Source organism: Dermacentor albipictus, chromosome 9 (assembly GCF_038994185.2).
Source record: "Dermacentor albipictus isolate Rhodes 1998 colony chromosome 9, USDA_Dalb.pri_finalv2, whole genome shotgun sequence".
In the NCBI taxonomy this organism is placed as follows: Eukaryota; Metazoa; Arthropoda; class Arachnida; order Ixodida; family Ixodidae; genus Dermacentor; species Dermacentor albipictus.
The window spans coordinates 17444650-17471665 of record NC_091829.1 but is presented as its reverse complement, the minus strand read 5'-3'; the positions used below and the strand labels follow the sequence as shown (position 1 = coordinate 17471665).

General features: G+C 48.9%; 1 protein-coding gene across 3 annotated transcripts in view; it reads right to left on the bottom strand.

The window, feature by feature from the left end:
* LOC135903718 (uncharacterized) overlaps positions 1-27016 on the bottom strand; it is a 290426-nt gene that overhangs the window by 192497 nt on the left and 70913 nt on the right. The gene's annotated exons all lie outside the window — the stretch shown is intronic.

The following is a 27016-nucleotide window of genomic DNA, read 5'->3' as shown; positions in this document are numbered from 1 at the left end:
GGCGATATGTGAAAACACCCGCGTACTTAGATTTAGGTGCACGTTAAAGAACCCCAGGTGGTCGAAATTTCCGTAGTCCTCCACTACGGCCTGCCTCATAATCGGAAAGTGGTTTTGGCACGTAAAACCCAATATTTTTTTAACTTTACATTTCAGTGCCTTTTATTTGACCATCATTGCGAGCTGTCTTTCGCGCATTTGCACGGGCTGACTTTGCGTATATACGCCGCTGTGCTCTACGATCTCAGCTAGGAACTTCGACAAGATCACTCGCACGGCATCCCTGCGAGTGCCCAGCATTCAAACGACTAGAGACTCTGCTGTGCGCCCCACAATCTGACGCAGCTGAGGGCTACGAATGCATTGCTGAAAATTCTTACGGACAACAAACCTGCTCAAGCGAATTTAGCACTGACAAACATGCTAAATCTTCACCTACGCTGTCAACAGCAGTTAATGTGTGCACGTGCTCTGTTTCTCTCTCTCTCTTACCATTTCTTCTTATTTTTCTACGTTTCCCTCCCCCAGCCCTCAGTGTAGGGTAGCAAACCGGGTTATTTTTTTCTCGTTGTCCTCCCTGCCTGTCTTTCGTCTATCTCTGGTTTTAGCGGCCCTTAGCGCACTTATGTCACATTTTCTTATTTGTTACCTTTCTTTTGTTGAGTGCCGGCGTGTTTGATTTTTTAGCATGTAACCGTTATATGTGAAAAGAAATGACCGGTGCCATTTAAAGCGCGTCAACATCTCGTACATATCAAGTAATAAAACAATATTGTAGATTGTCACAATGCACCTTGGTATTCAGAACGGTTGCAAGGCTCCGCTGAGACGTCCCATTCTAAGAGATTTTTCAAAAAAGGTTTAGCGTTGCGCACGAACTTCTCGGACAGTGTTCTAAATACAGGCGGGTGTGCCAAAATTTTTGCCCACGTTAATAGCTTTAACACGCCACGTATTGTCTTTGATGACACCGCACAGGCGCCTCTATACGCTGCCCGTAATGAGCAGCGTCAGTAAAATTAAAGCCACTTTCAGGTTTGAGCACCGATATTGTTTTGCACTTTTTAATATTTAATGGACTCAGAAGATTATTTAAAAGCAAAAGCAGGCGCCGTGAAAGTTGCGTTTTATTACATTTGTTTGCGGGCGCGCGGCCATTCCCGAAATTCTGAAGAATAAGTTAGTCAAGAAGGAAAGACATGGTACGAGCAACTTTAACGATTGAATAGTGTGGCAATACAACCCGCATATGCGGCACGGATAAGCAAATAGCGTGCACGTACCTGAATATATGCGGAGCCCCACGGTGATGACGACGGCAAAATATTTGCTTGGAATGTCCACGCAATTGCTATCGCAAAAAAAAAGAAAGAACGAAAATCGAGTAGTTGGCAGCGCGAACGGTGCAATATTCGCCTTTTCTTTCTTTCTTCCTTTTTTTTTTTCACGAAACGGCAGCGGCCAGAGTTCGCTCGCTTTTCCGCCGGTGACGCCAGTGGAACGTGGAGGGGTGCCTCCTGACTCTCAAAATACGATAAACGCTCGTAGTTCGACGCGCTGTCTGATATCAGGGCCACCGAGTGTAACAGGATGTAAACAGAATTTAAATTAATATTCGTCAAGGGTTGGGTAGGTGGGGGGGGGGCAACGCACCGTGCCAATAACATTGCGTCACGATGTTACTCAAACCCCGAGCCGTTTACTCAGACCATGCACGGCCCGTCAAGCCACCAGCTGCCACGTTCCCGTGGTTGCGCACGCACACGCTGCACGTGGCATAACACGTGCATAACGTGGCATGTGCCGCACGCTGGCATAACAGACGTTCAGGTCGGGGTAACCGCCGCCTCGAACCAGATTGAGCCAGAACTGAACGCGTTGAAGGCGTTGAACGCATTGTTGCGCTTCTTGGAGGACAAGTGGACTGAGTGGAAGACTGTGAGAAGTGTAGCGCGCTGCATCGCACTCACGTAGGATTTTCTACTCCTTTCGCGACTCCTTCTGTCATCTTTAGTTCTATTTAACCCCCCCCCCCCCCCTTCCGCCTTTACTCCAGCACAGAGAGTAGCCAGCCGGTCTATGCACTGGCCAACCTCCGTGCCCGGGCCTCTCTTCCTATCTCGTATATTATCTTGTGTGCCTTCCTAGGAATCGCGCGCCGAACTTTCCACGTGCTCATATTCTTACACATTCTTCGAACAAAGTATATCGTGGGAGCCAACGTTTCGACAAGGGGACTCGTCCTCGCCGTCTTGAAGAAGACAAACCCAAACAAACTCCGTTGCCGGAACGTTGGCTCTCGCGGCATACCTTGTTCGACCACTGTTAAACACGTCGTGTCTACATCATCCTGCCAACTTCTGTCTTGTTTACACTGTTTTTGTTGTTTGTTTGTTCGTTGTGTTTAAGTGCAATTTGTGCTTTCGTGTTTTTTTCGTGTTTTTTTTTTCTTGTGCACCTAGCAACGAGGGGCAGTCGTCATGCCACCCAAACGTGTTAACTTCTCATGTACGTTCAGGTTGTTAAATAAAACAAGATCTCTTCATCAAACCCTGCTAACGTGCTTCCACAGACTACCAGCCGTTAGGCACACTGGATCCTATTCTTTCTGTAAATTTATGCGTCGGCAGAGCAAGTTTACGTGAAATAGCAGTCGTAACGATTGTGAAACCTTCCAGCTCTTAGCGCGTCCACTGACACACAATGCCGGAACGCTATCATCCTCGCGACGTCCTGACAACAGTAAAAAAACTGGAGGACGCTTAAGCTTCGCCTTCAAGAGTGGAACGCGACAGCGTTCCCGTCGACCCGACAAGGGATGTAAGACAATGGGCTACGGCGCAGCGACTACGCGCCCCGCATCGGACGCGGTGAGCGTCGAGCAACGCAGCGTTCGGCGCGGCAACGAAATGTGCGCCTGAGCAAGCGACGCACTCCTGAGCCTTAGAAACAGCTCGTTTCTAAGGCAACACCGCATTCACTAGAGGCGCGTTTGTACCGCTTTGAAGCATCGTCATATGTAAGAAACCTGAAACTATTGACCACATCTTCTTGGATTGCCATGACTCAGTTTTTTTGTGGGATGTTCTCAAACGGACTCTGAAGAAAGACCTGCCGTTAAGTCCTTTCGGCATTCGGTTCTTACCGTGTGCAGACACCGGGGGAGTGCCGGCTGACTTGATGATGCTTTTGTGTATGAGCAGCGTGTGGAAAACGCGTTTGGATGTCAGGAATGCCCGCGTAGATGAAAGGTCTGCGAGGGAACACCTAAATGAAAGTCTTACACACACGCGTGATGCCCTCAAGCACATGATTGAACCCCCAGAGTGGTTTCAGGAGCTTGACACTCTGGTGTCTGTGATATCCTCTTTGAGTGCCTTTTAAATATGTAGTCTCTCGAAGTGATGTAATATTATTTTGCTGCACCAAGTGACCTACTTTGTACGCGTTTGATTGGTGTTGAAATCAAGGTAATAAAGAAAAAAAAACTCGTGGCTCAGTGGTAGCGCCTCCGTCTCACACTCCGGAGACCCTGGTTCGATTCCCACCCAGCCCATCTTGCAAGTTGTTTTTTTATTCATAAAGTGCCTGCTGGGATTTATCGCTCACGGCCAACGCCGCCGACGCCGACGACACCGGCTTTTCTGCGACACGAGCTCCTTAACGCTGTCGCGTTAATATGAATGTAAAATGTCACAAAAAACGATTGTGCAGAAACCATCGACGATAACTGACAATGCAAGTGAATAGAACGAACGAGCGAGCGAGTGAACGAACGAACGAACGTTTTCCTTGCCCGAGTCCGAGCACCGACAGTTGACCCCCGACCAACCACGAAAACAGGCGAAAGAGGCAAGCAAACCTATTCGCTGCAAAAGTAAACGGAAAATGTAAAGTAAATGATACAGAGTCGATTCACTTAAGCCCTCCATTAAGGTCGTCAGGCTAGTTAACGTGTCTTGGTGGAACGAGTAAATTGCCTTCGGCGGCCCTGTGCATACGCTTCTTTTACTTTATATTTTTTTTTATTTCTTCTTTAGGACAAACAGGTGCGCATTCATGACCGATCTTTTTTCACGAGTTGGCTTATTGAGTTGCAAGTTCGACCGAGCACTGAGGGTCAGCCTCAAGGACTTCAAAGGAAAAATGGCTGTGGCTTAGGTAAGGTTAAGCCCAGGATGCGAAGCATACTAGCCTTTATTTTAGTTGTTGAACCACTGTTTAGCCTGGTGAACTGCTGTTGCTTGGCTATATTTGGTTCGGCTAGACGAAGAAACAACTCATGCATTACTTCTTCGCCTTCAAGAGTGGAACGCGACAGCGTTCCCGTCGACCCGCCAAGGGGTGTAAGACAATGGGCTACAGGGCAGCGACTACGCGCCCCGCATTGGACGCGGTGAGCGTCGAGCAAAGCAGCGTTCGGCGCGGCAACGAAATGTGCGCCTGAGCAAGAGACGCACGCCTTAGAAACAGCGCGTTTCTAAGGCAACACCGCATTCACTAGAGGCGCTTTTGTACCGCTTTGAAGCGTTGTACTCGTGGCTCAGTGGTAGCGTCTCCGTCCCACACTCCGGAGACCCTGGTTCGATTCCCACCCAGCCCGTCTTGCAAGAGTTGAGCCAAAGCCACTTCTCCTCTGTCGTGACGTCACGGTGTCACGTGATTTCATGGTCACCGCCGCGCCTGAGGAGCTGGGTTGAGCCCTCGTAATATGCTTCGCATAAAAAAAATGCCCATGGGGCGTTCCAACGAAACGCCCGTATGCGACGCTCTCCTATGCACCGGCAGTAAGCACCGTCGAAAAACCACAGTAAACGGCTACCGAGTCGAGATGCGCGCAAACACACACTGCAAACACGCGCGGCCTTAATTACTCGCGTCTTCGCGGCTCCAGCGTCGCGAAGACGGGTGTCAGCGACGCTTTGTCCCGGGCAGAACCGCTGCAACGCGCCGGCAATGTGTCCTCGTACGCGCGTGCATCGAATTCATCACTAAGCATACGCAACGGATGCCTGCGCGTTCCGCTCGTACGCACGTTCGGTTTGTGCACTCAGCCAGCGTGCGGCTGCCTACTTGCGCAAGCGCGACCGCCGGAAAGAGATGGCTCGGGCACATTGACTCTGGCGTGAATACGCAGAGCAACGCAAAACACGATGCGTCGACCATAACAACATTCAGGAGGAATCGGCAGATGAGAAGAAAAAAAAAAGGAAACGGTGGCTCTTCTCCGAGTGCGGCTGTCACGCGAGTGTGTGGCGCCACGCGCATGTGCTCAGTTTCATACAACGCTGCGGGAGCCAAGCAAGTAGTTCGGTCGGTCGTCAAAGTGTATCACTCCGCGCCGTTCGTCGTATGGTTGGTCTCGTGGTTGGAGCTGCCGCCCCCGGGGTGCCAATGAAAAACCCGAAAAGAAAGGCAACAAAATGCAAAATGATATAACACAGCGCATTAAAAGCCATGTGACAGAGTTTCCTCACTTTTAAAGATTGAAACGTTTTCTCTTCTGTTACTGAGCCAACATAAAGAACACGTTCACAATTGCTAACAAAAGAAACACAAAACCGTTTCTTAATTGTTGCCAATCCAGATACTTTAAGAAGCCTTGCTAGCCTCCACAGTGTTGCACGCTGTGGGTGAATCGCACTATAGTTTCATCAGCGCAGCGTCGTGGGCAGATGGAGAGAGTAGCTAGAACGTGAGTTAACTGAAGCAGCAAACACTCCAATTCAGTAGTCAAATGTGTCAGAACTGCTTCCGTAACAGACTGTGTATATAATGGAACTGGCTGTCTTAAACAGTCATGCTCGCGCGCCATTTTCGACGGAGCGTCATGCTCTGATTTCCTTACGCAATGAGGTGCGCATAAAGATAAGCATATCATTTGAAACAAACAGTTTATAGTCACCGCCGTGTGTCGTGATTATTGTGTCAGTCTTTATCCTCATAGCGCTACTGAGTAGCCAACTACCCATATTGACGCAGTTAATAAACAACAACAATACTCATGAAAGGGAGATGTTGTCATCCGCCCGACCGTATAGCACGAAGCTATAAAGGAAACCCACACAGGTTTCTCAGAAAGAAAGCTGGGCAGTTTAACAAAAAGTCGCCCTGGTCCGCTATTCAAACCCAGGACCAAAGCCTCACCATCTCTTGGTCGTTCTACCATCTGAACTTGCCAAGAGGCTGTAGGATCGCAGAGCAAAGGCGAATTAATCGACAACTCGTAGCACCCGGCCACTGAGTATGGCAAATGGGGGACGTATTCTGCGACACTCACTTCGGCAATCATATCAGCTTCGCGTGACGCAGTGCTCCACGAGCCAGTCAGCTCATCCGATTTTGCCCAGCCAGCCAATCAGCGCGCGCCTGACGGCCGAGGCGATATAAAAGAGAGCTTTAGTATAGCGTAAGGCAGCAAACGCAAAGAGTTAGCGTTAGCGTTAGCGTTGCGTGCACCACACTGCGCATGCGCCATACGTAAACGCTGCTGGAGCTCTTACGTACGTACGCTATTTTCAGGATTTAGCGTTGAACGCTAACGCACGCAAGGGGAGCCTTACGTACGGCAAGATGGCGGCGCTAGTCGAAGTCAGTGCAGCCCGCTTCGGATCTACGAGTCGTCTGCCTGCACTGCTAGGCTCTATCCTTCCCCACTAATGCTCGTGTTCGCCTTAGATTTGTGTGATGATGCTTCGGCAGCGGCGCACAGGTGACAAATGGGCGTTGTTTGCGATATACGTCCTCGATTAGCCGAGCAGTAGGCTTAACTAGCGGGTTTGCTCATAGAGTTAGTAGAACAACTCTATGGCTTTGCTAAATGTGTTTGGTGTATCCGCCTCGAGATGGCGCCCAAGTGCATTTCGCTCGTTCGCTTGTTGTACAGCCGCATGTCAAGCCGATGCATGTCACGTTTTCCGCGGCAAAACACAGTAGTGTGGTCAGTGCTGTGGTCACAATGCGTGTGCGTTTTACCAACGACGACGACATGAACCTCGTGAAGGAGGTTTTCGCCTTGAACCCATTCGGACGGACGTCAAGGTGGGCGTCCGTTGCAAAAAATTGGAAAAAAGTGGGAAATCCGCTTTCTCGAAGCGAAATTGCCGGGCAAAACGTCCCCTCCGTAATAGCTTCGATGATGAGTGGATCTTGAGGACACGTAGAACCTGCGCGGTCGCTCTCGTTCCCGAAGCATGAGGGCGTCTATGTCATCCCAACTTAAAAAGGACACGTAATATGGGTCCCACAGAACATTCGATCGCGGCTTGCCAAGAATAATGGCTGTGTTTCGCGACTCTCGACAAAACAACGCTCAAACCAAACACCTACATGCGTAATTAACGCAGCGACTGTGGTTTTCGATAAGTTTGACTTAGGGACAGACTTTCGGATTCGGCATTGGATAAGCTCGACATTTCGTGTGGATTTGGCTTTCCAGTACTTTGTGTCGTTACATCTAGATGGCGCTGTATTTGCTTGCGTTAACGTTAACGCTTTTTTCCGTTCCGCTATTCTAAAACACTACCTTGTGCCGCGCAGTGCAGTCTTTCTTTGCGTTAGCGTTGCGTCGCACGCTAACGCTAACGCAAGGATTTTACGCTATACTAAAACTCTCTAATATCGCCGAAAGTGATCGCCGCAGAATACGTCCCCAGCTTTGCGGAAGCCTGCAAGGAGGAGGAAAGTAAGTTTTTCTTTAACTGCAACGCTTTCTTGCTGAAGAATTCCGTGCGGAGTTTCCTATGTAGCTTCGTGCTACACTCAGGTGGACGACAGCTTTCCTCTTTCACGAACTTTCCCCCACCTTGCTGGATTCCGCAGAACCGACTTGCCACAGTCATCTAGGAGGCTATGGCACAACAATGCACATTTTTTATCAGCACCGAAGAATATTCGAGTAGGTAGTCTCGCGCTTTACACAAACCCCGGATCACCGACTTCTACACCTCCCGCGGTGGCTCTCAGTGGCTGTGGCGATGTGTTGGCGAGTACGAGAGGTCGGGGGTTGAATTCCCGGCGGCAGCGACGGTGACCGCATTCAGATGGAAGCAGAATACGAAAGCACTCGTGTAACGTGTTTTGGGGGCGCATTAAAAGAAGCCCAAGTGCTCAGAATTAAGCCGCAGTCCTCCACCATACGGCGTCCCTCACAGCCCATTGTGCATTGAGCGCTTCGCGGACGTTGAAGCCCACAATTTAGTTCACTGACTCCGAAGTCAGTAATGAGAAGAGCCAAGTACAAGAAAGCGAGAGCGGCATACAAAAAGCAGTTGAGGAAGCGTCCGTGCGGTCTGCTCATAAATTTTCATGCTCGTAAGTCGAGGCCAAACACAATTACCACCCTGCAACACACGCGTTCAGCCTGTGCGAGCGGATAACCGCAGGAGTCATGTTCGAACCATAGTCAGACTCATAAAAATCATGTTGACGCCTCTTCGTGGCGTAAACATGTCTCAGCTGGCATATCATTCATTTCTTATGCGAAAGGAAGCCGATTTACATGCTTTAGAAGGCACGTACCAAAGGGCGGGTTACCTCAAATCAGCTACGAAAAAAAAAATCGCAATAAGAACACGTACAACGCCCCGCTCCCTTCAGCCTGTTATTGTAGCACGTTACTCAACTCTACAGCTACCAGCTAGTACGAGTCTCGAGAAGATATGACGCGAGAAAGTGGATGGCAGCGCCGCTAATCGACAAAAGCGGCCACTGCGCTTCAATCACATTTCACGGCAAATCCAGAGCAAACATTTTGTAAGACCAGACAACACCGTCGTAGCCACTCGAGCCCACCGGAGCAAAGGTGTGCTTCTCAAGCGACTTGCCGTCGTTGGAATCGCCGAAGAGCGTCGTTGAAGCGCAGTGTCTACCTCAACCGAGGGAGAGACTGCGTCTCAGAATCGGATCGGTCGCCCGATTCAAAGGCAATAGCCGCGTCGACCTCGAGTCGAAAGAGAGCCTAAACTGTAGGCACGTTTTACAGCGAAGCTATTTATATAGCTAGGCGAAACTAGAGTCCGTCTGCCCTGCGCCTGTGTACAGAAAACTATCATCATCAGCAATCACTCGAACGTCGCCGTCGTCTTCCACAGCTAGCTCGTTGGTGTCCCTCGGCGCAACCGCGCGAACGCCCTCGTGCCACTGCTCCCGGGTTCGTCGTCTTCGTCTCCTTCACAGCTGGCTCCGTAGTCGCTCGTCATTCCAGCGTAGAACTTCACCAGGCCACCCGCCTTGGGTAAAGAAAGAACTCCTTCTAACTGATTCGCATTATTAAATGTCTGTTCTCCTTCTCTCTTCTGTCGTCGAAATGGGGAGGCCGCGTTTACAGGGGTATGCGCCATATATAGTCGAAGAATCGCAAGCGGCAATGGCGGGCGGATGCTGCTATAACCTCACCGCCGAGCAAACTCGAGAGACATCGAAGCAAGCGACAACGGCGGACTGCGGGCATACCGTCACTGACGTCGTTCTCTCCGTCCCAGTCGAACGTGTGTAGAAAAGACGTAACGAAAAGATAGGCGGACACTTAACCTGCGCCTTTCCAGCTTACCATTATCATTAAAAAGCAAGGTGTACAATCAGTGCATTATATCGTACTAACATATGGGGCAGAAACTTGGAGACTGACAAAGAAGCCCGAAAACAAGGACCGCGCAATGAGCGATGGAACGACGGATGTTAGGCGTAACGCTAAGAGACAGGAAAAGAGCGGTTGGGATCAGACAGCAAACGGGGATACCCGATACTCTAATGGAGATTATTAGAAAAAATGGAGCAGCGCAGGTCATGTAATGCGTGTATTAGATAACCGGCGGAACGTTATGGTTACAAAATGGATGTAAAGAGAAAGGAAGCGCAGTCGAGGACGGCAGAAGACTAGGTGGGGTGATGAAATTAAGGAATTCGTAGGCGCTAGTTGTAATCGGTTGGCGCAGGATAGGGGCAAACGGAGATCGCAGGGAAAGGCCTCATACAGCAGTGGACATAAAATAGGATCATCATCAACATCACCACCACCACCACCACCATCATCATAATTGTGATCATGATGATGATGATGTAGGCGATGATGATGAAACGCCGGGGCCGCACGTTTCAGCTACGCTGGTTAACCATCTGTACGGAGTGCATGGGCGGTGATTTCCTTTTTAATACGGCGTTTACTACACTGCCACCAGAATGAGCTGTAAGTAGCACGGTGACACCGACAAACACGACAATGGCCCGAGGACGGCGTTACAATGGTAAACACATACACGTCATACCCGGCCAATTCGTCGGGCTTAGCGCCGGAAGGTTGGTTACTAAGACCGTTGGAAACCTGAAAATACGCAGGAAGCTTGTCGTATTTTCTCGGCACAACAAGAGAACGAAAATCAAATATAGTTTCGACGCAAGTGTGTTTCGCTCTTGAGGACAAACAGCGCGGCGACTGCATGAGGTTGTGCCATCGTGCCAGAAGCTTGGCTACTAGCCGAACCACTCACATACTGTCTCTGGTGGCCAACGCTTGTATAGCCAACCTCCAGTCAGGCCAGCCATCCAGTCCGCAACCTTACACCGGTTACGAGACGCAACACAAACCGCGTAGAACCGACGGGATCAGAAGAGCTTCGGCCAAAACTATACTGACAATGATGCGGGTAGACAACCTCACTTGAAGTCAGCTCCTGAGCACCGACTCGAACACTGATTACGGACAATCGATTGTTTATAGAATGGTTCTCCATGCCACACCACCGACGAGGCCCGGTGTGCTAGTCAATCTCTCTTCTGCGTAAGCGCGAGCACACCGGCGACAAGGTCCCGGCGAAAGTTTTCTCAGGCCCCCCCAAGGCGTATAAAACTGCTCGAGAAACGTATTTCGAGGCGATCGAACGCAGTCAATTGAGACAGGCGAGCAGGAAACAACGCCACATGTACTGCAGCGACGTGAAAGCAGCATAGCAAATGGCCATGCAGTGTATCTTTTCGCGCACTGCGCCGTTCTTTGGCGCAGGAAAAAAAAAATTAACGAATGAAAAGAGAACGAGCCGGCCATGACCGACTGCGCGGATCTCGAGACGAGCACGAAGTGGGTCGTGCGCATTGGTCCACATTCGCGCGTAAATTAGCGGCTGGAAGCAGCACGCGATTGGGAAGGAATAATAAGAAGAAGAAAATGAGAATTTTATCGACAGTCCGCGCAGATGCCGGCAGCATGTCAGTGCGAGGAAGTGGTGCCGTAACAGATTTGTGTCGAGGTTGGCGCTGAGAAAGTGAGGAACTAGATTTCACGTATGATACAGCATTTGTTTTTCAAGGTTAATTTTAACACTCGATAGGCTCTCTAAAACAGACGCCCTTTTAGCTGCTTTGTCTTATTATAAACCTCCTTTTGGCTACATGAAGTTTATGTTTATATGTAAACACTAACGTAGTCAAAATGTCTCTTCCTTTACGTCGATTCGTGGTTCACAAGCTTCCGTGATGTCAGAGCAAGAAAGTGGTGCCGTAATACACTATGTGTGTCTACGTTGACGCTGAGAAATTGAGAGGCGAGATTTCAGACCTGATAGCCTGTATTATATATTTTTATTGTGCTGGCGAACATTTACAACGTTAGTTATAACAGTCGCTAAACTTTCTGAAGAAGTCTTGTAGACTGCTTTGTCTTTTATATAAACTTGCCTACGGATATGTAAGGTTTGTTGCTATACGTAAACGTAGTCGAAATGTCTCTTTCAATAAGTATATTTGGGGTCCATAAGGCTACGAGTAAATTGTTTGCGAAAAGTTTATCGCCACTTGTCAACAAGGACTGTAACTTCAGAATAGTTGCTAGCCGGGCTTGTTGGTACGAACACATTCTTCAGCACACAGCGCGAATAACGGGACAAAATGACTGTGAGCCCATAAACCCACAAGGAGCACATAGGCTATCTTTTCACTTCAAAGGAAAGCATCCACAGACTTCCTCTGGACGATTTCAGCGTGTTTTAAATGCGCAAGCATTTCTATGCCTACCCAACAAGAGAACCCGTCCGTCCGTCCGTCCGTCCGTCCCTCCGTCCGTCCGTCCGTCCGTCCGTCCAGGCGTCTCTCGGTGCGTCCGTCCGTCTGTCACGTAAGACGAATCGCTATTAAGAATGTAATGCATAAAACGGAATAAATTCGAAATGAAGAACGTTGGCGGTGGTCAATTAGCAGTCAATGAGTTCATAAAGATGATAAGGAATGATAAGCGGTTATGGGTCTTCACGGTTGATAATGGTTCGACGCGGTTGGATGGATGGATTCTGGGGTTTTACGAGCCAAGACCACGATCTGATCACGAAACACGCCGTGGTAGGCGACTCCGGATTTATTTTGACAACCAGGGGATGTGCCCCCAATGCACGGGACACGAACGCTTTTGCATTTCGCTGCCATCGAAATGTGGCCGTCGCAGCCGGGATTCGCGCCCACGACCTTGTGCTTAGCGGCACAAAACAAGCACCAACGCGGATGGATAACGTGCTAAAGAGCAATACGGGCTTATAATGATCGCAGTAATTCAGATGAGGTGATAACCGACAAGGGTTGATAAGGGTAGGATCAGGTCCGATGAGCTTGATAAGGACAGGTGTTCATAAGGGTCGGATAATGCCAGATAATGCTGATAAGGATTGGATCGACTGCAATAACGGTGATACCGCCCGATAAGTGTTGATAGCACTCGGATAGTGTCCGATAAGGTTGATAACCGATAAACGTTGATAAGGGTCTGATCTATTCCGACAAGGTTGACAACAACCGATAAGGGTTAACACTGGTCTGATCAAGTTTCATAACATTGATAATGACACCGGGCTGCGTGGAAATGAGCAAGTGGGACAATGCTTACGCATACTTGAACAACTCCCAGAGGAGTTCGTGCGTGATTATTTTTTCATAGAAGTCTCGCAAGAAGGCATGAACATATCGATATATGGCGACAGAACCACTAAGGAATGTAAAAAAGCAAGAAGCGCGCGCTTTGACTTTTAGCACCTCCTAAATCTAATCTAATCTTACCTGAGATGGAAGCACGAGACAATCAGCTTCGACAATCAGGCATTCGATTGTGGCCAACATGCTTTCCTTTGCGTTTCTTAAATTTCGGTGCCCCCGCCTCACAAAAGAAGGAAGGAGATTTTTGCGGCCAATTGTAACATGGTGCAAGTTCGATTTTGTTACTTCTTCTTTTGCAGAAAGTAACTGGCCACGGGACTCTTCACTTGCCGGATTCTCTTATTATTGCGATAACAAATATATGGACACTCCAGGAGCATTCCTGTCGTCGCCATCGCCATCATGTCCCGTATAAAGTTCAAGTGCGATAACATCAACACCATGCGCCGCGTGCTGTATGTGCGAATGAAAACCTAAGGGGGGATGGGGGGGTGGGGGGGGGTGAGCTGGCGATGATGGCTCAGTTTTGTGTGCGCAAGGGAGAAAAGCGAGGAGGAAGCTGGCCGCCTTCCGTCGCGCACTATGCATCGGGGAGAGGGGGCGTGCGGGCCTTAAAATTCTGTGATTGTGAATCTGTGATTGCGCAACATGTTTATTTACCTTGTTTGATGTATTATATACAGTGACTTTTGCTTAGATACGCAGATTTATTGGAGACTTATACGTATACTGAAATATCTTTTTGCGATGTTTTGTGCATACCATACATGCAGGAAACTTTCTTTCCAGTGACACTTTTTCGCCCTTTATCAAGCTGTACCTTCGCATTTCTAATGTATATTTGGCAGAGCTCCTGCTTTTGATATGTGCTCTCCGTTGCGATTGAGTTTCGTTGCAATTATTCACAATACACGACCGGTACCAGCTGTTCCTGCGCAATACATTGGAACGAAGAAAGCGTCATTGAGATATTTTTCTGCCCGTTGCATATGTACAAAAATGTAAACAAGGACTCTTTAATGACAAAGTTTCATTAAAATTATTGGTCCCCAACTTGTCCATTTCATGGCATTTACGTTTTTCATATCAGCGGCTTGCAGTGCTTTGCTGGTTTCGAACTGATATAGCTCTAAAGTTCGTGTGACATTTTCTTTACTTATGAAATAGACAAAAAAATGTGGAAGCATTCATACCGTCTTTTTCTGGCAAAGTTTTTGGGGCACAAGAATACATTATTTTATGAGAAAACACATATTTTACTTGTCTTGACAGTGCATAGCGTTCAAGAATTAGTTTGCAGCATCTTTAGCAATGTCAGTGCTGTTATTATTCATGTATTTAATCCCTCGACAAATTCTACAAGTAGGAGGCCGAGCTGCAAAGTGACCCCCCCGCCCGAACGAAATTTCTGGCTGTGCCACTGTATAGTACCTGTGTCTTAGTAAACCTATGTCTTAGTGCCTGTGTCTTAGTGGCGTGTCAATTTTTAGCGCTGCAATAATGGCATAAATGTCGACGACCTCTTGGGTAATTTGACGCCGTCCACTGCAATACCTGCACTCTTAGCGTGCAAAATTTGCTACTTCATCTCGTCGCAAAAAGAGAGAGAGAGAGAGAAGAGAAGAGAGGCGTAGGAGGAACCGTCGGACCCGTGTAGGTAAAAGATAACATTCAGTGTTTCAAAGCTTCGTGCTCAGCCTAAGAGGAAAATCAAGAGTCAAGGCTATTGGGCAAGGCAATCCCAACACGTGCGGCACTATAGCGGTGGTTGGCGCAAGTGCCTGCGGACACGAATATGTTTACGCTGACACTTATCATCGAGGATGACCAGCGGCAGACTCCGAAACGCTTACGAACAAAAACTAAAAGAAGAAGAGGCTTAACTGATGACACTGTATGGTGAAAACCCTACCGAGGTAGGCTTCCCACGCGTATGTTTCTAAGCTTGGCAGAAAGTGCCAGGGCCCAAAGCCCCTATCCCCGGCCCTAGGCGCACTGAAATGCGAAGACGCCGTTTTGTTTTTCGGTTTATGTGTGTTTACTTTCTTAGGTCTTACTTCTTTCGTCCTTTCTTTCCCGTTCTTGCTTAATTCGCATCTCTCATTATATCTTCGTTCTAACGGCTTTCATTGGCGCACCAATGTTCCCGAGGTTACACTGGTGCGCGTTCAGTGCATAACCTACTTGCTTCGCGTGGATGACGGTGTTGTGACGCAACTTCGTGCCTCGCAGGCACGTGTAGCCTTGGTAGAGAGAGAGAGAGAGGAAAGAAAGTTTGCAGATGTTACGAGGTCGATCCCGTCGACAAGGTCGTTAGTTGCCACGCTGTCTGTCTCAAACCGCGAAAACCGGCCCACCATCTGTTTAATCGTCAGGCAACACGAACCAACTAGTGAAGGACGCAGTGCTTGCTAGGTAGCCTCGATAGCAGCACTTCACTCCGTACGGAGGCGCTCCTATCGAGGCACCCCGCTTAAGTAAAGCGCCTCTTATACGCGGAATGATGACAGTTGTGGCGTATATAAAGATGCAGTGGAACTAACGTCTCTCTCTCTCTCTTTCTTTCTCTCTCTCTCTCTCTCTCTCTCTCTCTCTCTCTCTCTCTCTCTCTCTCTTTTCTCTTCCTTTTTTTTCCAGCGAAGCTGTTTAGGACTAGTTCTCCCAAGATCGTGTCCGTGTGTAGACACAAAACTCCCCATACGTGGGCCGATCCCGAAGACAGTGCATGCCGGGCCGAGCCGCGGCGGAGGTGCAGTTCGCCATTAAGGGGCCCACATACACAGCTTCACTGGTCATCCTTCTTCACAGAGTGAAAGGCCGCTGTTTTTTTTTTCACAGTCTTCACGACCGATTGCCACATCGTGCATTTTTCCTAAAGTGTGCTTCGTTCCTTCTTGACGACTCAGTCGTACGTATTACGAAAGTAAGTGCATAAATAAATTAAATTGTGACACTAGTGTCCCGAAACAGCACGTTGAGCTAGGAGAGAAGTCTTAGTTATGGACTCCGGATTAATTTTGACAACCTGGTGTTCTTTAACGTGCGCTTAAAGTTAAAAGCACACGCGCATTTCTGCATTTTGACCCCATTAAAATGTGGCTGCTGCCGCCAGTTATCGAAGCCGGGACCTCGTACTGAGCAGCACGAAAGCACATCCAACGAGCTGCTGTGTGTGTGTGTGTGTGTGTGTGTGTGTGTGTGTGTGTGTGTGTGTGTGTGTGTGTGTGTGTGTGTGTGTGTGTGTGTGTGTGTGTGTTTGAGTGTGAGTGTGTGAGTGTGTGAGTGTGAGTGTGAGTGTGTGAGTGTGAGTGTGTGTGTGTGTGTGTGTGTGTGTGAGTGTGAGTGTGTGTGTGTGTGTGTGTGTGTGTGTGTGTGTGTGTGTGTGTGTGTGTGTGTGTGTGTGTGTGTGTGTGTGTGTGTGTGTGTGTGTGTGTGCGCACGTGCACACGAGTTGGCGTCCCCCACCTCGTGCGCCGCAGGTGGAGCTATTCACTGCTTGACTCTTCCCGAAAGTGTAGCGGGAGCCTGGCACGGTTTCAGGTAACGCAGGTCCCGAGCAAAGCTGTTTTTCAGCACTGAAACGTCGCCCCCTTCCGCCTATTGTGACGGCGCTTGCAAGCCAGCAAGGCAATACCGCAGAGAGAAGTAAGCCCTCGGACAATTGGAGCCCAAGGAGCGACCCTCTGCGCCGGGTGTGACACAATCGCACGGGCTCCTACCATTGGCCGAAAATGACGACACCTGAGCGGGCTCGTCGATTGGCCGAAATGGCGTCACCTGAGCGGGCTCGCCGACTGGCCGAACGTGACGCGACTTCGAGACACCGAAGTGTTTAAAAGCCAGAGACCGGGAGCAGCAAGAGAGCATTCCTTCACTCATCTCTTTCGAGCTTCTTGCCACGGGCCGCAGCGTCCGAGTTGCTGCTGGTCCGTAATGAATTTGTGACTGTTAATTTCTTTGTACTCACTGTAAATAATGTAAATAAACCTCCAGTTTTCATCTCAACGTCCTCCTCAACCTCGGCCAACTCCCGCACCCAACGCCAAGGTCCAATATCTGGGGGACAGCAATTGGGATTGTGCTCCAGATCCAACAGTGTGTGTGAATAAAACCAACATTTGGACATGGCACAAGTTTCGTCTGGCTTTCTTGCCCCGTCGTATGGACTGCCAGTTTTTCTGGGTGTATACACACAAAATTATATGTTCTAGATGATGTTCTCGCTGGCATTTTTCAAGAAAGCTTTCGCAAGTTATCTCAGATGCAAGAAGTTTGCTTTACCCTCGTCCTCTGTCCTCAAATTGTACGGTTCAGACTCGGACTCGGACCTAAAGAAGAACTTACCAATGTCTATAGGCGTGGAACATCTTACTGTCAATAGAGTGACAATGGATGTTCACGCTTAAGGAAGTACCGGAAACCGTGCCGTGACATAGCGGTGGCGTCGAGCCTGTGGCGTTGTTCCAAAACGGGAGGGTTGCACAAATCGGAAAGTCCTGTCCACGTCTGTGAACACGGACAACGATAAACAGCTACCAAACGGCTCGTGCAGTCCAATTTCAATGCGCATCAAGAAGAGTGCAAGCGTGTCGAAATTTGCCCTTATGTACAGTCACTCAAAAAAAAAAAGGTTTACGGACAAAGAGATCTGACGCAAAGCTGAATATCTCCTCAGTCTCAAAACACAGCCTGGTATTCCCATTTTTAGCCTTTTGTGGCATACGCGAACAACATTGTGATGCACAATTTTACTGGCTGCTTTTAAAGGCTGCTCGTATATTTTGAATTTACTGAGATGCCGTGGTCCGTAAGCTTTTTTGGTAGAGTGTACACATGCACCTGCTGGGTGGAATTTCTTCCAAGTTGTTGCCTTGACAATGCGAAATCCGGCGAAACCTACGTGTACGATTTATTAACGCGCGGAACTTCTAGAAGCGGCCACTCCTTCGATTCAGTTCGTATAATACGCATTTATATGTCCGCAGATTCTACGCGAAGAATAACTCCGGACCTCTTTGTGTTCGATGAACCAAGCGCATCTCAAAGGCGACCATCAGTGACGCGCGACACGCCCAACAATATAAGCACGTCTCTACGCGCACTTTTTTTTGTCAAAAGAAAAGTGTAGTGAGTGCACCAAGGCCAGCTCTTGAAACAGCTCAGCCATGCGTTACGCACAATCGTGCGCTTCAACTTGTTGCTACTCGACTGCGCAGAAAGGCCAAACGCGTTGAGTTTCCCTCCTGCAGCGGAGGATGCGAGCTATGAAAAAAACGTAACTGCCAGTTAACTTTCTTAGCGTTAACAAGAGACTCAAGAAAGCCTGAGCCATGCCACAGACGTTTAACCCAATTCCAATTCGCGCCACCATTCCGCAGAAATAAACAGCAAGGCGTATCCCCCAGACAGCGTTCGCGCCTGACGTCATGAGTGACGTCACAAAGCTCGCGGCGAAGGTTACGGATACAACCCAAAGCTGTTTGCATAGAAAAACAGCCGCGCGCGACGAATGACGACGAGCACGCCATCTGTCTGATGCACGCCTTTACACACGCCGTGCGTGCTGGGAATGCGCTCAAGCAAATCTCTGCGGTAGAAGAGCCGGCGTACGCTCTCTGAAGTGTTGATCTAAGACCGCCGGCTTTCACACGCTTTTTTTATCCCCATCTTTGTTCGCGCGCACGTTTCTACCACGGCGGCGTCGCCCCGGTCACGTGACAAGGACGCAAACGGTCGCGGCAAGGCTTTTCTTGTATCCTGCGCGCGAGCAGCTTTGTGAGGACTGGGGAAAGTACAGATCGTTCTCACGCCATGTTGCGTGAATGCGTCGTTCTTGATACAGCTCATCTGCATGCGGACATCGTGGCCTGAACGGTGGCAGCGACAAGTTTTAGTACACGCGCACCACACCTGCACAGTGATCGGCGATTCAAACGCGATAGCCAGAGAGCATGGCTGCCGGCGCCTGTTGCGCGAACGGTGGACGTTGGGTACACCGAACTAATGCATCGCGGTATACGATGAAAGCGACAGCCTTATTTGATGCATTGTGACTGAATTTCGTCCACCACACCTCCGTAGAAATGCTCGTGTACGGCCAACCCAATACAACCCCGAAGCACCAATCGTTACGAAATATTTGCGTCAGCCACCGGCACCGTTCTCACGCATTTAAAGTCTACTAGTCTTGAACGAACTATGCTAAGCGTGCGACAGCCTCACGTATGAGGCCGCCGCGGGCGTGGCTCAACACAGCGATCACTGCGGTTGGTAAACCAGCGTTGGTAAACCAAAATATAAGCTTAGTGTTTCGGCATCAATTGCCTTTTTTTTCCTGTAAAGCAGTGACATCAAAAAGGGATCGCATCAACTGAATGAGGTGGTTTGTGAGGACACAATTTCCGTAATGCGCCGGGCGAGTGCGTCGTAAAGGACGGGACGAACAATACCGAACAAAATTTAGAAGTCGGTTTACATTTGATTTCGGCTTGTATAAAGTCTGAATCACTTAATATTGTCTATATAGTAGCCAATCTGCCGATTTGCTCACCATACCTCGCGGGGAAAAAAAACCCACTCTGGCTTGCTCTGTAACGAGACCAGCATGGTAACGCCGCATGCTCGGGTCATACGCTATAAAACAAGAACAAAAAAGGAAAATCTACGACCCAGCATCTACCACTGCTCGGACGCTCGCCCAGTGCGCAGACGGACCCGGCCACTCGACAAGTGGGGTTTACACTGTACGGTATGCTGTTATTGCTAACCAAAAGTACTTTATTCACGTGCGGAAACCGCATCTAACAAACGAAGTGGGCGCGCAGTGTATCTACAGATAATTTTAATGCTTCTCATTCTAAACTGCAGAACCTATTCCGCAGCAGAACGGTACAGACGGTGCTACAATCATCTGGTATCCAGTCTGGCTATATTGCACGATAACCTTAGTAAGCTCAGTTGTAAAGGCCGTTCCTCTGTCGGTTCCTCTGTCGGTGATGAGGACTTGTAGCGCACCGCGTCGCAGCAGGATGTTCTCTGCGAAGAATTTCGCTGCTTCTGCCGCACTACCTCTGGGAAGGGCTTTCGTTTCGGCGTAGCTGGTAAGGTAGTCGGTGGCCACGACGAGCCCCACGTTTCCTGATGCTGACGTCGGAAAGGGCCCCAACAAGTTCATCCCGATGTGCGTGACACGGTCGGTGAGGAGGCTCGATCGGCTGTGGCAATCCCGCTGGCCCTGTCGGTGGCGTCTTGCGTAGCTGGCATTCTAGGCACGTCCTGACGTAATGGGCGACGTCGGGGTTCAGCTAGACGTGGCCAGCAATACTCCTCCTCAATCTTCGAGAGCGTACGGGAGAACCCGAGGTGGCCTGCAGCTGGGCCACCATGAAGGCCGTGCAGAGCCTCTGGCATCAGTGCTGAAGGCAAAGCGAGGAGGCACTGGGCACGCACTGGCGAGGTTTTTCTTTACTAGGACGTCGCTCCTGAATGGAAACGAAGACAATCCTCGCTTACGTGCCCTTGGGACAAAGTCGGTATTCCCTTCCAAAACTCAACAAGGCTTTTTAGTACCGTGTCTGCTTGCCGCTGTTCGGCGAAGTCGTCGGCACCTACTGTCCCTAGGAAAGAGTCGTCGCCCTGGTCGTCTTGCGGAGGCGGGTCCATAGGAGCGCTGAAGAGGCTCAGCAAGTATGTGCCGAGATTACGACCCGTAAGCTTTAATTGTTGCAGGATACCGAAGGTCGCAAGGCCAGTCCGGTCATGAGCGGTAGCTCTTTCCTTGCAGATTCCGGTCGGCGTTACGAGGTGTAAGGCGAGTCTGAGGCAAATAAATTGACACCCTGCACCAGCCGATATCTCTCTCAAATGCGCCCAAGGCGAGAACCGCTATGTAAATCGACGACTGCTACAGGCGGTGTCCTGGCTACGGTACAGTCACCTCGAACCCCTCGCCGCCAACGTAGGTGTGTCGTTAAGTGTGCGCGTGTGGGTTGCTCAGGAACAGCAGATTGTGCAGTACCTATCACCATCGTCTTCACCTTCCCTCAAGCTCTCTCCCCAGAGTGGAGTAGCAGGCTAGAGCCAAATCACTCAGGCCGACCGCTCCACCTTTCTCCCATTAATGTTCCGTTCTATGTGCCACAGATCACGCCTTGAGCTGCGACGTAGTTCTTGAACCATGTACTACGTCGAATACGTCGTGGCTGAACCATGCGACGTATCTGAGAAAACACGTTGTGCAATATTGGCCTGTTTTGTCTGTGAAATCTTTAAAAAAATTAAATTATGGGGTTTTACGGGCCAAAACCACTTTCTGATTATGAGGCACGCCGTAGTGGAGGACTCCGGAAATTTCGACCACCTGGGGTTCTTTAACGTGCACCTAAAGCTAAGTACACGGGTGTTTTCGCATTTCGCCCCCATCGAAATGCGGCCGCCGTGGCCGGGATTCGATCCCGCGACCTCGTGCTCAGCAGCCCAACACCATAGCCACTGAGCAACCACGGCGGGTGTGAAATCCTTTAAGTCAGTGCATACATCTGAAGTAGTATACACTAGACGAGCTGCCAGCAAAACCCCTCGGAAGAGAGAGAGAGCTAGCCTCCCTATCTCTCTGTTCCCCTCGCAGTGCGATATTTATACACCACTGCATAGCGTAAAACGCGAATAATATTACTGGCATCGTGGGGAGAACATTGCTGTTTTTGCCCTGATGCCGAAAGACCACGGCCTCTGAAGCGGTCCATGCTCGAAGCGTCTCCGACCACCAACTGCCGGTGACTGTAGTTTCGTCTGCATGGAAGCGACCGGGCCGGATCTCTTAGGTTGTCGGGCCGACACATCCCGGTCCATCAGCGTTTACCTTAGCCCATTTCTGGTAGGTCTGCAGACTGTCCCTACACAGCGTCTCGTCAAGAGTGGAGACACAGAGAGTCAATGTTACTTGATAGGGTGCAGTTGCAGTAACACAAATCTCGCATATACATTTGCAAGCTTTTTGTTGAGTCACCGTCATTGAGCATAGCTATAGCAATGACGGTGGCTCAACGTTTCGTACTTTGCGTTTGACTCCGCACATTTACAAGGGTTTCAGAATCGTTTGAAATGTACAATGCGACTCGAGTACAACTGCGACCAAAAATGACACCAAGGCGAGACAGCTCCTGTGGAAGGCTGTCGTCATGCTAGAAGACCCAATGGCGAAGAACCTGTAGGACACCTTCCGTGCCAGTGTTCGTCCATCCAAAATCAAAGGCCTGCCCTGCGCGTCGCATTAAACCCGCTAGACAGAACTTTCTCGTTGGATCTCCGAACTATCATCTCGCATACACAGCTGCAGAAACAAAAGCGCTGCTACAATTTCTCAAGCGGCCTAAGCGACCGTCTGGGATAAACGCTGAGTATTTCTACTACGACGGGAACACTAACCTTAATCTTTCTCTCCTTATCATATTATTTTAATTACCTTTTCCCTTTCCCCATTGCAGGGTAGCCAACCAGGCTCAGTTCTAGTCACACGTATCCTTCTCTCCCTCTCTCCCAAGATGGCGCGCTGGCATCGAGTTGCCATAATCTGGCCGAAATAGCAGTGCCAGCCTGCGTCGAATCAAAACGAAGCAGCGTGCGAGAAAGCATTTTCTTTTTTCTTTTATGGCTACCAACCATCCCTTGATCCGAGCCTACCACCACGTTTACACGTAACTCGCCAATCAGGTCGGAGTGGGACACCCTATACTTAGAGCAAGTTGGTTGCTCCAGCACGGCAGGTTGTTGTTTACGACGTTCGAAAAAGCCAACTCTATTCATTCTCATAATCATAAATTGCTTGCCTGCCTTCTACGTCGTTGCGAAAGCGGACACAGGACGCGCAGTCCGCCGTTTTCGATAACATGAACACGTGTTCGATGCTGTGAAAGTGCCTGCGATAAACACGGCGCAACGAAATGTTTCTCAACATTCGAGCGCGGCATGAATATCATTACTATAGGTTAGCGCTGTAAGTTGCAGCTCTCAAGTAGGCGGTTGGAATTTGCCTTAATGGGCCTAGTACACGTCAGAACGTGGCAACATGTATTCGCAGGTCTATCGGGGAGGAAGTGTTTTGTTTACGCGTGTGGCGAACAGGGAAGGTGCTGCTACGTGGAAGCCACTTGTCGCGCGTCACTGTCAACTAAACGGCGACGTGCCGGACGACAGCCTGCAATTAATCGACCAGGGGGAAAATAAATGCAGCTTAGAAACGACCCTGCTGCTCCCTTCGCGCCGTCTGAACACGCGTCGGCGATTCTGTCCCGTTAATTTTGACGTCCGCACAAGGTTCTTCGATTATGACATCGTCCAAGGATGAAGTGCCCTGAGGCCGTATGACGGAGCAACAGCAACAGTCAGCGGCTGCTGAAGACGCCATCTGCGCAGGCGGTCAAGCAGCAACCACATGGGACGTATCTGACGCGTATTATAGGCGCGGGCGTGCGCACCGCTCCTGAGCGTCTATATATTACGACACGCGCTCAGCACACCGTGTAATCCCGGCCAAAGCGTACGACGCATTGAAACATGGCGAACAATGCAGGCGAAGGAAAAATTGAAGCAAATGGGACGTGTTGGATTTAAGCGCACGACGGTACAAAGTAGGGTCAGATGTGCCACGTTCGTAGAACTCTTGATGTGGGTTCAGTTGAATATCGCTACTCTACGTTGCAATTGTTTAGTTAAATATGCCGGAAACAAACTTTTCGCCGGCTTCTGCACGATGTAAAGGTTGCCAAGTGAATAAAGGATGATAGCGTGCGGTGAAATAAAAGTGTTCCGGCAGTAAGGCACTTTTTCCCCAATTATACTTCGAGAACGTAAGAAGCGTAACGGATTGAGTTAGTTCGTGACTTTCCACGGTGTTTAGTTACCAAGCGAATGCCGGACAAAAGGCAAAGAATGCGACGAGGACGACGCCTGTCCTCATCGTGTTCTTTATCTCTTCTTCAGGACTTGCTTGGTTACGGAAGTTCCCACACTAAAATAAAATCATGCGACTTCAGCGATTCACGGCTTTCCACATATTTACTGCGACAGCGGCGCACTTTCAAGCCGGACATTCCGAAGAACAACTTCCTTCCAACGCACACAACGCCGTCTTCGTCCACTGCAGTATTAACTAAGTTACCTCCGAAATACATGAACTGAACCCATCATTCTCAGACTGTGCGTGACACACAGATTCCTCATCAAAGGTGTTGCGTGGTAGTCCAGTGGGTGGCACGTGGTTAGAACAGTTAGTTAGAACTGTAGTTAAAGAACCTGGGAAATGGGAAACAGTACAGCAAATATGAAGAGCAAAAGATCAACACTAAAAAACTGTCAAACTTCCAATTGAACTGAAGACAACAGAGTAGAGTGACCTTCTTTTTTTTTAAAGATAAACGCAAATCACAAATACATTTAGAAACCGGTGTTAACAAGCTGTTCTGTTCCTATTTACAACAATGTTCAGCAAGTGCTTGAAGTTTCCTTGGAGCAAATGTGCTTTATATGCCTATGAAATAAAGCTTGAAGAATGGAAAAGATATTCAAGACCAATGTCTTAGTTTTCAGGTCTAATGGAAAATTGAAGGGAATGGCGTTTAAGGTCAGACCAAATGAATATGTTTATCCTGTTGCCATCCTAGAAGAAACAAGCAGAATTTCGTTGAAGCAAATAATTCGCTAAGGGAGGAGCGAGAAGACATACGAGATCCTTGAGAGTTGCACCTTCACTCTGACTTATCTCGCCTACGTGGGGAATAGCAGCCCTTCCAGCTTTCCTCGAGAGAATACACGATGTGAAGGGTGATAATTAGTCTCTCGATGCTGACACGTCAGAAACCCTGACGGCACGCGGTAAGGAGAAAAAACAGAGCCGAATGTAGCGCCTAAGGTCGTCGGTCTTTTCCTCGATGCGAGTGAAATATTCCCAGCGCGCCGCCAACCTGCGTCAGCTCTTGTCGCTATCAGTGGCATGCGTTCCCCGCCACTGTATGCCTTTCAATGTACATGTACAACCAGCCATTTTCGAGCAAAAGTTTCCCCACCACCGCACAAATTACTGAGCAACGCAGAAAAGTTGAGGGTTAACTGAATTCTAGGCACCGCGCCTTTTATCCTGTCACCCATCCATATACGCCTCCGTCCGTCCGTCCATCCGTCCATCCGTCCGTCCATCCATCCATCCATAGATCTCACCATCCGTCCTCCCATCTATAACTACATCAACCAATCAGTTCATTCATTCATTCATTCATTCATTCATTCATTCATTCATTCATTCATTCATTCATTCATTCATTCATTCATTCATTCATTCATTGCGTCTCATGTGTTTCTGCTGGCTTTTTATCCGTTTTCCAATGTACCGACTAGCCCGGCCAGTTCACCGCTTTCTAATTCATTCGGTCGTTCGTTCATTCGGAAAGCTGTGTAGGCGTAAGACGTACAGTCGCGGACAGAATATTATGGACCATGAAATCTAAGAAAAAGCGGAATATCTCCGCAACCTCACAACGCAATCTGGTATTTGCATTTTGGACCTCGACTAGAATATGCAAACAACGTTGTCGTGGGCAGTTTTACTGGTTACTGCTACAGGCTGCTCGGGAATTGAACGTTTTCGGAGATCCCGTGGTCCATTTTATTCTGTCTGCGACTGTACAGTGAATTGAGCCAACGCACGCCACAATAAAGGGAGCGCTGTAATGAAATGGTGCGTGGTCGCGACAACAAACTTCGATTTGTCGAGATGCACGAAGGAAAGTGATTCCAGCCATGGTTAGTCTTCAGTCCAGGTTCAAGATTGGATTGGATTTAAGATTTAATTCTAGACTGAAGCTGTGGACTGAAGATCAGTACGGCGCTCTTGAACCTCAACTGCGAATTCGTGATGGCGTGTGGTGTTTAATGGCGCAAGGCACGGACATGACCAAAGAGCGCCATGACACGTAATGATGTTTTCAATTAATTCTGAATGAATTGGAAAATTGAGTGCTAGTGGCAGGTGACACATGGCTTTAAAAAGGCCTAAATTTCGTCGCTGTAAATGGCGTAAAATATATAGCTTTTAAAATAACGACAATGATTAGTGCGAGCGTAGAGAAATAAAATTTCACTAAGAAGGGATGACGCAATAAAATATATCGGTGTTGTAGCAACAATTCTCTAAGAAGGCCATTAAGGGTAAGGGCTGATACTTTCATTTCTTGATCAGTGAGTAGCGATCCATCAAGAAAAAAAAATTTGCAAGCATGCCGCGAAGTTAGCGAGTCTGGCGTACGACAATGGAAGTTCCAAGTTATTTAGTCTTGACGTTAGAAGTTTTAGAGCACTGCCGGTATTAAACAGAGATTGTACGTTTACATTCTGGCCGGTAGCTGATTGATATATTGATTTTTTTTATTCATTCATATATCGCAATAAAATTGCACGGGAAATATCGGCAAGAGATCTACCACCGATCGCTCTACGGCGATTAAACTTGTGTGAATGAATGAATGAATGAATGAATGAATGAATGAATGAATGAATGAATGAATGAATGAATGAATGAATGAAATGACGGCGCGAGGAGGCAATCAACCCTTACAGCAATAAACAAGTACGCTAACGCACGCCCCCACATCACCCATAAGCTTCTTTCAACATTTGGCTTTTTAGTGACATCCACATATTTCCAGGTATACATCATTTAAATAAAGAACGACGACGTATGTATTTCTTTATTTAAGAGAGAGAGAGAGCCGGGAACCATTCATTATTTTCCTAGAACAGACGTTAAAACCGCCCGTGACGCATTCTCCAGTGACATTTTTTTCTGCCACCTCGAGCTCTCCGCAGACATTCTCACAGGCTCCATCAAAATGAGGAGATGTCCGCCTGTGTCGTTATGCGCGTTCGTTTACCGCTTCGGCCACCCATCCCTCACTGTCTGGCTCACAGACGCAGGACGCATCGGCGACCATTACGGTCCAACGATCCTCCCAACGAGCTGTTCGGGATCCCTCTTCGCTTTATTTTGCCGCCGTGTTTCTGTCCCCCCCCCCCTCCCCCAATGTGGTGTTACCCGCTACCGGGGCACTTACCG